General features: G+C 38.0%; 1 protein-coding gene across 3 annotated transcripts in view; it reads right to left on the bottom strand.

The window, feature by feature from the left end:
- The window catches only part of MAP4K3 (mitogen-activated protein kinase kinase kinase kinase 3), a 192,847-nt gene that overhangs the window by 98,691 nt on the left and 77,696 nt on the right, over window positions 1-16,460 (bottom strand). The window lies entirely within an intron of this gene.

Genomic DNA, 16,460 nt, shown 5'->3' with positions numbered 1-16,460 from the left:
GGCTCTAGAGCGCAGGCTCAGTAGTTGTGGCACACGGGCTTAGTTGCTCCGTGAACCCGTGTTCCCTGCATTGGCAGGCGGATTCTTAACCACTGCGCCACCAGGGAAGTCCCAACATTTAATATAATTTTGCACAAGGAAGCAATTCTTTTTTAAGTTAGGGCAGGAACCCTTATACACTGAGACTATCAAAGGTACCTCCACAGCTCTTTTGGTAGAGCTGAGAGGCCTTACTCTAGCAGTACTGGTTTACCAGAAGCCCCCCCCCCCCCCCCCCCCCCCCGCACCACCACCCCTGCCACAGGCTTATCCTGTATTCAAGTGCCTTGCTCCAGCTGTGCTGGGATGTAGAATGGGATTGTATTTAAGTCTGGTCAGACTATCAGCAAGTATCTCTCTCCTTCTACTCCCTCCCTGCCCAAATTCTTCAAAATAAGATCTGGCAGTCCTGTAACAGTGTCACACATGTTCCTGGTTCCTGAATGAACATTTGTCATGGAGAGAGACAGAACTGCCATGAATGCAAATGTGGTAAACCAGAGACTAAGCAGAAAGAGAACACGCGGAAGTGCTTACATTGAAATCAAAGCAGCTTTGTATGACTAACTCAGTTTTTCAAGCATTATATACTATGAATAGCCTGATTAAATGTATATTAGTGGCAGAATCAAAAATAGGTTTCCCAAACTAAAGTTTAAATTGTAAATATGAGGTTGTTATGGCAAGCCCTTGACACTTCTGGCCTGGCATTTTCCTACTGTAAATGTAACAGGCTTGAAAGTAGCCTAACCATGAACCATCTGAACTCAATATCAAAACCAACCTTACTGCCCCAGTGACAAGGGAAGAAGTAGTAGAGAAGATACAGTATGTCAGATTCGTAATTTCTGCAATGAAATGGGTACAAAATCAAAGTTTTCCAAAGGGAGAATAGAAAATTTTTATGCCTTCAAAATCTCAAAAGAAAATCACTGAACTAGGATCTTCTGGGTTTACTTCCCACCAGTAAGAATTTCTGATTCAGTATATTAAGAAAAATCCAAGATAAACATAATAAGGCCATAATGAGATGAACTCCAATTTTCAGGGATATATGAAATACTTTGAAAGTTCTAAATTTTGCTTTTCACCTGCCTTTCGATTATACTTTTCCCCAATTCAGTGACTGGGTTACATGAGATCAAAGTTGATACAGTCAGCCTGAACTCTAGGACTAGTTTAATAGTTAGAGGACAGCAGCTCTCTTTCTAGGAGCAGCCCTGAAGCTGTTAGTCGTCACACAACCTCCAAGGCAGCCAGCTTTAGAATAACACTGACCTGCAGAAAACACTGAGAAGAAACACGAAAAGGGGGGAAGAAGGAAGGCACATGACCAGTGTAATTGAGCTACTACAGGAAGCCTCATCTGCCTGGTAATTTTCAGATATACCTGTTCATGACCAATAAACTCCTTGTACTGTTTAAGCCACCTTGAGCTGTGGTTTCTATTATACCTGTAAGCATCACTGCATCAATGTCTTCATGTCTATGTCCTCACTGGAATGTTACAGCATCTAGGACAGGAATGATACCTTCATCATTTCTGTATCCCTAGCACCTAATATGCAATCAATGAAGTTGTTACCTGAATGAATCATAATAAGAGCATAATCATAATCATAGCACATAATTCTACTACATGATGACTCTAAATCAGGAGCATCTGCTTTGGGTTTAATTTCATCCAGTTATTAGCATGTTTTATACAATTGTTTGTTTGCTACTCCTGTGGTTTCACTAAAATCTATGAATGGCTTTTTAAGCCTTCAACCATGTCTTTCCCAGGAAATGTTGTTGATACAAAGTGCATCCTTTTTGTCCTATTAAGTCATCCCCACGTGATTATGACAATGGCCAAATTAAATTCAGTATTTTTGTGGGGAAAAAATCCAAAGAAAAATTCCACAATTTGATTTTTAAAGGTAACTGAAAAAAGGTAGATTTGGGTAGGAAAAAAGAAAGCAGTTTAATACATTAATTAATCCAAAGGAGCCTAACAGAGTTAAAGGACTTTCTTCAAAGTTCAAGAGAAATACATTCTAAAGGATAAATTAATAGCCCCCCCAATGGGATGGTTAGATAATTTTGAAAAATTCTTTCCAATTCTGAGAGATTATGAATTTTCGGTAAAATTTTTGACATTAAAATGAAGAATACATCTTCCAAAGGATGGCAAAAATAAAAACAAAACCTAATTGAGAAAAATAAGCAAGCCTACAAGTAGAGCAGATCATGAATAAATCAAGTAGACAGGCAGAAAAATACAGATTTACACATGCAAAGTTCTCAGAATAAACATGACACAATACTACGTGTTCAATAAATGTTAACTATCTGTAGTAGGCCGAATAATGGCCCCAAAGATGGCCAGGTCCTAACCTCTGAAACCTGTGAATGTTACCATACATGGCAAAAAGGGGCGTGCAAGTATGATTAAGTTAAGGATCTTGTGATGGGGAGTTTATCGTGAATTATCTGGGTGGGCCCTTAATGTAATCACAAGTGTCCTTATAAGAAGAGGCAGAGGGAGACTTGACTATAAGAAGGCAAGGAGCAAGATGCTATGTTGCTGGCCTTGAGGATGGAGGAAGAGGCCAAGAATGAACGAATGCAAGGAATGCAGCTCTAGAAGCTGGAAAAGGCAAGGAAATGGATTCTCCCTTAGAGTATTCAGAGGAAGGCAGCCCTGCTAAGACTTTGATCTTGACCCAGTGAAACACACTTTGGACTTCTAGATTCCAGAACTTTAAGAGAATAAATTTGTGCTGTTTCAAGTCACCAAGTTTGTAGACCTTGTTAACATAGCCACAGGAAACTAATACGTGATTACTATCAACATTATCACTTTGGCAGAGCTGGCTAGCCATTCACAAATAATCTGTGCTCTCCCTTCCATAATGTGGAAGTTACTGGTGGGAGGCAATTATCCCATCAAAAGACATTTCCCAGTCAACATGACGTGCCAAAGAGAACAGTTCTTGCCAATGGAATGCGAGCAAAAATAATGTGTCATTTTCCTACTCTTTCTTTTCCCATTAGCAGGCTACATGACACTGTGAGGTCCCAGAAAATGCAAGTCTGGGTCCCTGAGTCACCCAAAGAAAGAAAGTCATCCAACAACTTGAACATCTGCTCTAAACTATTGCATAAACTTGAAATAAAATTATATTATGATCTAGCTTAGTTATTACAGTAGTTAGCATTATCCTAAACTGATATAATTACCATCCATTTACGAAAAAGGTTGTCCAAACCGTAGGAGGGGCTTCACAAATGTTTTAGTGGGTTAACAAACACGAGACTCTGTCCCTCTAATAGAGCACAGATATAATGAACAAGATCATAGGCATTTCTATTTGCTTTTATTTTTTATACAATTTATTTTTTAATACAATGCTTTCCTGTAAAAAGCTATATTTAGTCAAATATGTGAGAGCAAAAGGACACTTGAATGTTATGGGGGTGGGTCTCTCCCTGAAAACTACAATAAAACATAGACTCCCTAATACTTCCTTGCCTTGTTTGTTTGTTTATTTATTTATTTATTATTAGTTTTGGCTGCATTGGGTCTTCATTGCTGCACGCAGGCTTTCTCTAGTTGCGGCAAGCAGGGGCTACTCTTTGTTGCGGTGCACGGGCTTCTCATTGGGGTGGCTTCTCTTGTTGTGGAGCACAGGCTCTAGGTGTGTGGGCTTCAGTACTTGTGGCTCGTGGACTCAGTAGTTGTGGCTCATGGGCTCTAGAGCACAGGCTCAGTAGTTGTGACGCCTGGGCTTAGTTGCTCTGTGGCATGTGGGATCTTCCTGGACCGGGTCTTGAACCCATGTCCACCTGGCAGGTGGATTCTTAACCGCTGCGCGACTGGGGAGGCCCTCTTGCCTTTTTAGATACAAACTGACAATCACGGTATTTCCAACATTTCATACAGTTATTTACTTTTTTTTTGACGAAATAATACATAATCTTAGATCAAACTGATAACCAACTAACTGCCTTTTTGGTATGCCTAATTATTTTCACTGGCATCAACTGTATTAAGTTTATAAGACCTACTCTTCTTATCATTAACATAAGCACGTTGACAATAAACTATCCACTCACATTTTTTAAAAATAAGCAAAAAATTCAATAAAGCAAATAATTACACAATCACTCTTGTTAGATAAATATGGTAAAGCTGTTGAAACAGAACTACTGGCTGGGAGGTAGCGTTACCATTTTGTGCTTTTTAACAGTTTATGTATCTAAGTCCGAGTAATTGTAATGAAAGCAACTGATGTGTATCTGCACACTGAGTGGAAGTAGAGGTTATATGAAAAACAAACAGGGGAAACGTAAGGATTATCTGTATTGGGAGGTGAAACAACAGACAAGTCTTTAGGAAACCAACTCTTGGTCTATTTGTAAACTGTGTATCTTCTGTTTCTGTAGTTCTTTCCCCTATGAAGGAAACAAGTTTACATGTCACCGTCAATTACCTTTTGTTTGTTGTTTCTTATTTCAATTCTTTGTTTTTTTATGTCCCTTTAGTCATCTTTATATCTCTCTTCTAAATGATTAACATGTTCATGACTCTCAGAAGCTGCCATGGTTTTCCAGAAGTGTCTTGACAAGTGTCATGATAATGAAATAATTCTTTGCAGTATCAAAAGTTAATTTACATGGTAACTAACAATAGAGATTAGAATTGAAAATACTTTTAATTATAATTTTTAAAGAGTGTAAAGGAAGCTAACTTGTTATAGATCTGATTTACCTTTTAGCATGTAAGTATGTAAAGAAATATGTGTGTGAGTGTGTATTTGTGTATATATATTATTTGTGAAAATATCTAATGCTTTCATTTGGGTAAAGATGAATAGTTATTCTTAGGACGTTCCCTGCTGAGAAGACATTCAACAACCACCATACACTGAGCAGCTAATATGATATAAAAGAGAACGTACTGGAGACCATGAGTAGAGTTCCAGAAATGAACAAGACTTTCCTTGACTTTAAGAAACTTACAGGAGACATAAAATGTGCACAGTCATAACTATAACAGCTTAAAGTCAAACCTTAAATAACTCCCTTCTTTCTTTATCTTTTTTTAAAATTTATTCAACAGATCGTTACTGAACAATTATGTGCCAGCAATGGGACTGCATCAGTAAAAAATAATACAAACAAAAATCCCTGACTTTTTCAGAGCTTATATTCTAATGTAAGTAGACAGGCAATAGACAAAATAAATCAGTAAAATTGTATAGCACATCAGAAGGTGTTGAGTACTAAGGTGAAAAATGAAGCTCAGGAGGGAATAGGGATTTAGTAGGAATGGCTAAAGAGAGCAGGTGAGGAAGATGAGATTTGACTGAAGATACAAATGAGGGAAGGGAGCCACTGAAAAGGCTCAAGCTGCTCAGCTTTTTCTAGGAACAGTGAGCAGGCTGCTGTGACTGCAGCGGAGTGAGCTGGGAGAGAGTGTAGAAGATGAGGACGAAGAGGGGGCACATCATATATGAGCACTTTGGCTTTTACCCTGAGACAGGAATCTGTTGAAATGCTTTCAGCAAAGACCTGACATGCTAATCTGATTTAAAAGTATCACTCTGACTGCTGGGTAGAGCAACGGTGGAAGCAGGGAAATCATTTAGAAGATTATTTTGGCCCCGCTGCTCAGCTTGCAGGATCTTAGTTCCTCAACCAGGGATCGAACCCGTGCCCCCTGCAGTGGAAGCGCAGAGTCCCAACCACTGGACCACCAAGGAAGTCCCTAGAAGATTGTGTATTAATCCCTGGAGATGTGCAGTGGCTTGCACCAGGGTGGGAGCAATGATGATGACAAAATGTGATCAGCAACTGGATCTATTTTGAAGACAGAGCTAACCGGTTCAGTCTGGTTGGGGGTGGAGTACGGGAAAATGAGATGAGTTAAATATGACTTTCAAATTTATGGTCTGAGCAACTGGAAAGATGGAGTTGTCATTCACTGAAATGGATAACTCCCTCATTTCTATAACATTAAATCTATACTTTGCTGCTGGACTCACCATGTCTAGCACAGTGTCATGTTTAAGGACATATATTTTGGAATCAGAATATTTAACTATGGGGACTTCCCTGGCAGTCCAGTGGTTAGGACTCCAAGCTTCCACTGCAGGGGGCCCTGGTTAGATCCTTGGTCGGTGAACTAAGATGCCTCATGCTGCGTGGTGCGGCCAAAAAATAAATATATTGAACTATGAAACTTGGTTTCACAACTTTCTGGTTGTATGATCTTGGGCAAATTCATTCGTATTCATATTCTCTCTCTCTGAGTTCAGGTTCCTCATTATGAAACAGAGATAACAGCGTCTCCCTCTTAAGGTTATTGTAAGGATTAAATGAAAGAATACTTGTTAAGTACATAGAACAAGGCCTCAAACATAATGTTTAATAACTATTACCTCTATTATTATCACCCAGTATGATTTGTTATTTGTACTCCTACATCGTTTCTCCTACTCTTCTCCCTCTTACTCTGCTTCATCCACACTGGCCTCCTTGCTCTTCCTTGAATATCATACACAGCTCCTGACTCAGAACCTTTACACTTTCTATTCAGCTACCTGCAGTGTTCTTTTCCACCCAGCTGCCTTGCTTTCTCACTTCCTCCAGGGCTCTACTCAACCGTTGCCTTTAAGATGAGACCATCTCTGATATCCCTACATAAAACTGAAACCCACAACAACTCCACAACACCCTTACTCTGCTTTATTTTTCTCCACTGCACTTATCACATCTAATATACTATATGTTTATTTATTCACTGTCTCCCAACACATAATAGGGGCACTTAATCTGAAGGAGTTAATGAATTATTCCAGAAGTATGAAGCAATTGAAACCCACAAGTGAAAAAAATAAGGTGGTATGAACAGTAGAAATACAAAATTCTCACTATTTGCAATATATATGATTGTGTTCCTAGAAAGCAAGCAAACAAAAATCAGCTGAAAAAAATGACCAGAAACAAAAAAAAATCCTCAAGTTAACAAATGAGAATACATACATCAAATTAAATTGTGTATCTAAGGAGAAGCTTTAAAATGTGTAGGCCACATTTTAATAAAATACTTTATTTATAAGTATTTTGGGAGTTAAAAGACCTGAAAAAAAAAAAGGAAAGACACTTCACTTGTGAACAGAAGAATTTACTATGGTAAAGATGGCAATTGTCTCATGAATTAATCTCTGAATTAATGTAATTCCAATCAAAATACCAACTGAATCATTTTTGAACATAAAAAAATATAATTAAATTCATCTGGGAAAAATAAACATGAGGGAACAGTTTTGTAATAGGTATTATTTTAAATTAAGTAGCTCTTATTTAAGAATTGATATACCCAGAAGAATTCTCATCTTCTTGATTCTTTGTCTATTGTGGATCATGTTAAATGTCCTGTGGCCAGAGAGACAAGGAAAAGAAACAAAAATCATGCAAGTCGGAAAGGAAGAAGTAAAATTATCTCTTGCTTTCAGATGTTATGACCTTACATGTAGAAAATCCTAATAATTCCACAAGAAAACTGTTAGAATAAATGAATTCAGCAAAGTTGCAGGATACAAAATCAACATATAAAAATCAGTTGTGTTTATATACATAAGCAATGAATAATCAGAAAAGGAAATTAAGAAAACCTCAATTACAATCTCATAAAAGAAGAATAAAATACTTAGGAAAGACCTGTACACTTAAAATTACAAAATCCTGATGAAATAAATTAAAAATAAATAAATGGAAAGATACCCCATATTCATGGATTAGAAGACTTAATATTGTTAAAGTGTCCATACTACCCAAAGTGATCTACAGATTCAATGTAATCCCTCTAAAAATCTCAATGGTATTTTTTACAGAAATAGGAAAACAACCCTAAAAGTCACATGGAACCACCACAAAGGTTCCTGAATATCCAAAACAATCTTGAGAAAGAAGAACAAAACTGGAGGCCTCACACTTCTTGATTTCAAAGCATATTACAAAGTTACAGTAATCAAAACCTTATGGTACTGGCATAAAGACAGACATATAGACCAATGGAACAGAATGGAGAGCCCAGAAATAAACCCACACACATATGGTTAACGGATTTTCAACAAAGGTGCCAAGACTACAGCATGGGGAAAGAATAGTCTCTTCCACAACTGGTGATGGGAACAATGGATATCCACAGGCAGGAAAATGAAACTGGACCCACCTCTTACACCATACACAAACATCAACTCAAAATGGATTAAAGACTTAAACCCAAGACCAGAAACAATAAAACTCCTAAAAGAAAACATGGGGGGGAACATCTCTAACACTGGTCTTAGCAATAATTTCTTGGATATGATATGAAAAGAACAAGGAACAAAAGCAAAAATAGACAAGTGGGACTACATTAATCTAGAAAGCTGTTGCAGAGCAAAAAGGCAACCTAAAAAATAAGAGAAAATATTTGCAAACTATATATCTGATAAGAGATTAATATCCAAACTATATAAGTAACTCCTACAACTCAATAGCGAAAAACAAACAAACAAACAAACCCCAAAACAAACAAAACACCACCAAAAAACCAAACCCTGATTAAAAAATCAAAGGGCTTGAATAGACAATTCTCCAAAGAAGACGTTACAAATGGCCCACAGGTATATGAAAAGTTGTTCAACAACACTAATCAGAAGGGAAATGCAAAGCAAAGCCACAATGAGGTATCAACTCACACCTCTTAGGATGGCCACTATAAAAAAAATATAGAAAATAACAAGGGTTGAAAAGGATGTGAAGAAATTGGACCACTTGTATACTCTTGGTGGAAATGTAAAATGATGCAGCTGCAATGGAAAACAGAATGGAGGCTACTCAAAAAATTAAAAATTGAACCATCATATAATCCAGCAATACCACTTCTGGGTATTTAACCAAAAGAATTAAAATCAGGATTTCAAAGATATATTTGCACTCTTATGTTCACTGCAGCATTATTCACAATGGCCAAGAGATGCAGGAATGGACAAAGAAAATGTGGTGTTTGTACTTATATATATAATGGAACATTATTCAACCATAAAAAAGAAGGAAATCTTGGCATATGTAACAACATGGATGAACCTTGAGGATATTATGCTGAGTGAAATAAGCCAGTCACAGAAGGATAAGTACTATATGATTCCACTTATGAGGTACCTAAAGTAGTCAAACTCATGGAAACAGAAAGTAGAACGGTGGTTTCTAGGAGCTGGGCAGGGGGTGCGGGGGGTAGTGGGTGCAGCGTGAATGAGGAGCTGCTATTCAGTAGGGCTAGAATTTCAATCATGTTGGGGATCTTCTGTACAACATTAAGCTTATTGTTAACAATACTGCACTTTACGCTTAAACATTTATTAAGAGGGTAGATCTAATGTTATGTTTTTCAACACACACGCGCGCACACACACACACACACACACACACACACACACACACACACTGTCCTATGGCCAGAGGAAAAAATTTAAATTTAAACTATGGGGAACAAATAAGATTTCTCATGCCCATGTTATGGGTACTTACTCACAAATCTTCCTCTATTTTAAACACAGAGAAACGGGAATATCCATTTATGCTATATGTAAAAGTATTTTAACTATAAGACGAGTTTTAATTTACCTTTTAATATGATACGTGGTACCATTCGAAATACACAATTTATAAACTCCATTTCATACTACAGAAACAATAAATGGAAATAATATTTTTCAGTAAAACCACAGCTCACTACCCAGAGCTGATTCCCTTAAACAAGCTGTCAATTATTATCTCAAACTACAAGAATACCAGGAAATCCAATTACTATCTTAAACTAGGTACCATGAAATCCAATGGCTGGTTTTAAAAAGATAAAATTGGGACTTCCGTGGTGGCGCAGTGGATAAGACTCCATGCTCCCAACGCAGGGGGCCCGGGTCGATCCCTGGTCAGGGAACTAGATCCCACAAGCATGCCGCAACTAAGAGTTCACATGCTACAACTAAGGAGCCGGTGAGCTGCAATTAAGACCCGGCACAAATAAATAAATAAATAAATAAATAAAAATAAAAAGATAAAATTGGCTTTAAGTAATTACAACATATAGTTATAAAATATTTTTTGTAAAACCACAGAACCAGCACCTAATTTTTAGTTTTTGGAGAAATAGTCAAACTATAATTAATACCACACAGAAATATAAAGGAAGTGTTTAATAATCCTACTGACTTCTTGATATTTCAACATATGGAAAAATTAATTATAATAGCAATATTTGTATTTTTAAGGATTGAGAATGAAGAAAATGACTCTTCAAATATTTCACCTGATGAAAATAACTGATAAAGAGAAAAACCACATAATGCTGCAGGATACAAAATTAATGCATAGAAATCTCTTGCATTCCTATACACTAATGGTGAAAAATCTGAAAGATAAATTAAGGAAACACTCCCATTTACCACTGCAACAAAAAGAATAAAATACCTAGGAATAAACCTACCTAGGGAGACAAAAGACCTGTATGCAGAAAACTGTAAGACACTGATGAAAGAAATTAAAGATGATACCAACAGATGGAGAGATATACCATGTCCTTGGATTAGAAGAATCAATACTGTGAAAATGACTATACTACCCAAGGCAATCTACAGATTCAATGCAATCCCTATCAAATTACCAATGGCATTTTTTATGGAACTAGAACAAAAAATCTTAAAGTTTGTATGGAGACACAAAAGACACCGAATAGCCAAAGCAGTCTTGAGGGAAAAAAATGGAGCAGGAGGAATCAGACTCCCTGACTTTAGACTATACTACAAAGCTACAGTAATCAAGACAATATGGTACTGGCACAAAAACAGAAACATAGATCAGTGGAACAAGACAGAAAGCCCAGAGATAAACCCACGAACCTATGGTCAACTAATCTATGACAAAGGAGGCAAGGATATACAATGGAGAAAAGGCAGTCTCTTCAATAAGTGTTGCTGGGAAAACTGGACAGCTACATGTAAAAGAGTGAAATTAGAACACTCCCTAACACCATACACAAAAATAAACTCAAAATGGATTAAAGACCTAAATGTAAGACTCTACACTATAAAACTCTTAGAGGAAAGCATAGGAAGAACACTGTTTGACATGAATAACAGCAAGATCTTTTTTGACCCACCTCCTAGAGTAATGGAAATAAAAACAAAAATAAACAAATGGAACCTAATGAAACTTAGAAGCTTTTCCACAGCAAAGGAAACTATAAACAAGATGAAAAGACAACTCTCAGAATGGGAGAAAATATTTGCAAACAAACTAAGGGACAAAGGATTAATCTCCAAAATATATAAACAGCTTATGTAGCTCAATATCCAAAAACCAAACAACCCAATCAAAAATTGGGCAGAAGACCTAAATAGACATTTCTCCAAAGAAGACATACAGATGGCCGAGAAGCACATGAAAAGCTGCTCAACATCACTACTTATTAGAGAAATGCAAATCAAAACTACAATGAGGTATCACCTCACATCGGTTTGAATGGGCATCATCAGAAAATCTACAAACAACAAATGCTGGATAGGGTGGAGAAAAGGAACCTTCTTGCACTGCTGGTTGGAATGTAAATTGATATAGCCACTATGGACAACAGTATGGATGTTCCTTAAAAAACTAAAAATAGAATTACCATATGACCCAGAAATCTCACTACTGGGCAAATACCCAGAGAAAACTATAATTCAAAAAGACACATGCACTCCAATATTCATTGCAGCACTATTTACAATAGCCAGGTCATGGAAGCAACCTAAATGCCCATCAACAGACAAATGGATAAAGAAGTTGTGGTACATATATGCAATGGAATATTACTCAGCCATAAAAAGGAACAAAATTGGGTCATTTGTAGAGACGTGGATGGATCTAGAGACTGTCATACAGAGTGAAGTAAGCCAGAAAGAGAAAAACAAATATCATATATTAATGCATCTATGTGGAATCTAGAAAAATGGTACAGATGAACCAGTTTGCAAGGCAGAAATAGAGACACAGTTGTAGAGAACAAACATATGGACAGCAAAGGGGGAAAGCGGTGGGGGGGGGATGAATTGGGAGATTGGGATTGACATGTATACACTGATGTGTATAAAATAGATAACTAATAAGAACCACCAGCTGTATAAAAAGAAAATAAAGTTCAAAAAAAAAGATTTGGGAAAGAGTAAAGTATAAGTGAAATTTACATGAAGCAGTGTTTAGATAGGCTTAGAGCAAAGCAGGGCTGTGTGTAAAGGGACTAGACTGCAAAGTGAACCAAGGTCCTCTTTCCTTAGGAACTACGAAGTTAAGATAGATGTGGATGCTGTGTCCAGAAACCCCTTATCTGAAGCTGTGTGTCTTGGTTGTAAATCAAGACTGCTACTCTATGTCAAAAACACTTAGATTCTCCAGGCAAATTCTCCAGGCAAGAATGGGATGTTTCACTCTTGCTGCTATAATTATACACAAGTGAAGTTTCTGATAGTCTGATTTTCCAGAGCAAAGTTTTTCAGTGAGTAGGCAAGCCATAGTCACTCAAAGACAGGGTTTGTTATGACACTTTACAGCTCTATCATTCTTGTGAGAAATACCGTTTCCTGTTAAGTTTGAGGTTTTATCTGTGTCTGCTATTCCAGCCTGATAAATGGTCAGATTCTTAATTTCTTGTTATTTGAGTTTCCTGTCTCCACTTTATGTCAGAGTGTAAAGAACAGCTTGCTAATTAAACTGATTACATTATGCTCTTCAGAAAAGAGGTTACTTGCTGATTTATCTTTTGGTTTGTTTATTATGTAGCAATTTCTCCACAAAAGATATCCAATTTGGGCAGATACACTGGTTTTGAAGAAACATATCCTACCTTAGTGAAGTTCATGTACTCATTTAATGTTTTAGCTTATTTCAATTAGCATAATGCCCTCAAAGTCCATGCATACTGTTGCAAATGGCAGGATTTCCTTCTTTCTCTTGGCTGAATAATATTCCATTGTATATATAAATACACATCTTCTTTATCCATTGATCCACAGACACTTAGGTTGTTTACTTATCTTGGCTATTGTGAACAATGAGCATAGGAGTACACATATCTCTTTGATATCCTTTCATATCCTTTGGATATATACCCAGAAGTGGGATTGCTGGATCACCTGGCAGCTCTGTTTTTAATTTCTAAGGAATCTTTATAGTGTTTTCCACAGTGGCTGCACCAATTTACATTCCCACCAAAAGTGCACAAGGGTTTCCTGTTCTCCACATCCTCACCAACACTTATCTCTTGCCTTTTTTATGATAAAAAACTAAAAAGCTTCTGTACAGCAAAGGGGACCATCAAGAAAATGAAACCCACAGAATGAGAGAAAATATCTAAAAATCATACATCTGATAAGAGGTTAATATCCAAAAAATATATTAAAAAAACTCACAGAAGTTAATGGCAAAAAACCCCAAACAATCTGATTTAAAAATGGGCAGAGGAACTAAATAGACATTTTTCTGAGGAAGACACACAAATGGCCAAAAGGTGTATGAAAAGGTGCTCAACATCGTTAGTCACCAGGGTAACAGAAATCAAACCACAACGAGATTATCACCTCACACCTGTCAGAATGGCTATCATAAAAAATATGAGATAACAAGTGTAGGTTAGTACTTTATTGTTAAGATCTCTGGGACTACAATGTAATTCATAAAACATCAAGAAAATGTAAGCCCTGTTAGAAGCAATAGTCTTAAATGGAAACTGGACTTGCTTCTATAGTGGTATATTATGGGAGTGCAATAAATATTAATTTTATATTAACAGCATTTTAAGTAAAATGCCAGAAGTCAATGGTTTGCATTACACATTGGGAATCAAGAAAACTTTCTGCAGGCGGATGAGATCATCAAGTGACATATCTGGGTACTGTTTTCCTCTTTTCTATCTCTCATTAAACAACTGTTTAGCATTTCTCAGGTTTGTTTTTTTACCCACTTTATGAGGAAGGCTGAAGATAAATTTACGAATATATGCTTGTTATCCTCTGAGACTTTGGGGAAAAGGTAACATGGATGGATAATTCATGTAACAGGGCAGGAAATGCACTAATGAGCAGTTTTTAAAATAGAGACACGGGTTCGAGCCCTGGGCGGGGAGGCTCCCACATGCAGTGGAGCAACTAGGCCCGTGTGCTACAACTGCTGAGCCTGAGCTCTGGAGCCCGCGAGCCACAACTGCTGAGCCCACATGCCACAACTACTGAGCCTGTGTGCGTTGAGCCCGTGCTCCGCAGCAGGAGAGGCCACCGCAATGAGAGGCCCGCGCATCGCGGCAGGGAGTGGCCCCCGCCTGCCGCAACTAGAGAAAGCCTGCATGCAGCAACGAAGACCCAATGCAGCCAAAAATAAATAAATAAAAATAAAAATAAAATAAAATAGAGACAAGTGTACCTACCGTGGGGTAGTACCTTGTCTAATTCTCTTAATACTAATTTCCCCATAACTCTAATTTCTAGAGAAAAGATCTTTTAATAGGTGAAAATTAATTACATATTGTTTTTAGGTGATGTTCTAGCAACAGCTTTTGAATAGTAGCATAGCTATGTCAATGGGAATAATAAAAATGGTTGATTTCTAACTTCAATTAGGTATGTAACACTGCACAACAGTCCCACCACTGTTAACTAGTCAGTTTCTTCTATTTCCTACAACGGCTCTTAAAACAATAAAAAGTCATGTCCATTATTCCTCAGATATCATACCTACCCACCTCAACTTCACTCACAGCTATGGACCTAGCTTCCTACATCTGAGAAAATGGAGACCCTGATGTAAAGATCTTCTTTAGCTACCTTCTCCTCAACCTTAAAACTGATCTTTTTTTGTGCCCACTATTGGCCCTTTACAAAATTGTGATCCCAAAAGAGGTACTTTCTTTCTTTTCAAAAGAGGTACCTCCTGATCCTATCTCCTTCCAAGCCCTCTCAGAACCTTGCTCCATCATTTATATTGTCTTTGATACCTTTATTCTCTCTATCATCACTCACATTTTCCTCTCAGCCTACAAACATGCTCAAACTTACCTCAAAGTGAAAAACCTGGACTTCCCTGGTAGCGCAGTGGTTAAGAATCCGCCTGTCAATGCAGGGGACACAGGTTCGAGCCCTGGTCTGGGAAGGTCCCACATACTGCGGAGCAAGTAAGCCCCCGTGCCACGACTACTTAGCCTGCACTCTAGAGCCCGCGAGCCACAACTACTGAAGGCCACGGACTCTCGGGCCCGCGTGCCGCAACTACTGAGCCCAAGTGCTGCAACTACTGAAGCCCGCACGCCTACAGCCCCTCCTCCACAACGAGAAGCCATTGAAATGAGAAGCCCGCGCACTGCAACGAAGAGTAGCCCCCACTCCCTGCAACTAGAGAAAGCCCACGCTTAGCAATGAAGACTCAACACAGCCAAAAATAAAATTAATTAATTTTTTTAAAAACGTGAAAAACCTTCCCTTAACCTTGCTCCTCCTATATTAAACCAGTCCCCACTTTCACAGTCAAATTTCTTCAAAAAACTGTCTGAGCTTTGCTTCCTTTTCATGACTTCCATTCATTCCTCAGCCCACTACAATCTATTTTTCACTCCATGACTCTGCTGAAATTACTCTTGCAAAGGTCCATGTCATTCTAAGAGCCAAATCAAAGGCCTCTTATCAATTCTCATTCTACCTGACGTATCAGCAACATCTGGTACTAGTGATCCCCTCTTTCTTTTTAAAATTCTCCAACTGCAACTACTACCAAACACCAATGATTTCCAAACCCACCCCTTCAGCCAAGACCTCTCTCCTGAGCTCCAGACCTGTAGATCGAATTAACAACTGCACACAACTACACAGTCTCTAAACACCTCGTAATCAAGATGTCTCAGATGAATGGAAATATATTCCTTCTCTTCAGTCTACTTCCTAAACACATCTCAGTTCTAGCCCTATTATAACTCTCCTGGTTCAAATCCTCATAATAATACCCCAATTGCCTCCTGGGGTAGACTGCGATTTGTGCCTCCAATGGCCATTCTTTCCTTCTTCTTGGACACGTAGCTGCCTAGCTAAAGACCGCATTTCCCAGCCTCTCTTGCATTTGTGTGGCCATGGAAGTTAAGTTCTAGCACAAAAATGAGCATGTGACTGGTATGTGACTTCCAACCTCACTTCCTTAAAAGAAAAGCTGCTTGCCTTAAAATACCTGTCTCTCTTCCAGCAAGCTAAAGATGGACATACCAGTGACCTAACCTCACATAAGCAGATGAATGAGTGCTCTACTGGGTGATGGCATAAAATGGAAGGAACATGTATCCCTGAATGACCTCATGGAACAGAACTGAACTACCA

This window comes from Delphinus delphis, chromosome 12, assembly GCF_949987515.2.
Source record: "Delphinus delphis chromosome 12, mDelDel1.2, whole genome shotgun sequence".
Taxonomy (NCBI): domain Eukaryota; kingdom Metazoa; phylum Chordata; class Mammalia; order Artiodactyla; family Delphinidae; genus Delphinus; species Delphinus delphis.
Note: the sequence above shows the minus strand (reverse complement) of the source record. Positions and strands in the feature narration are given on the sequence as shown.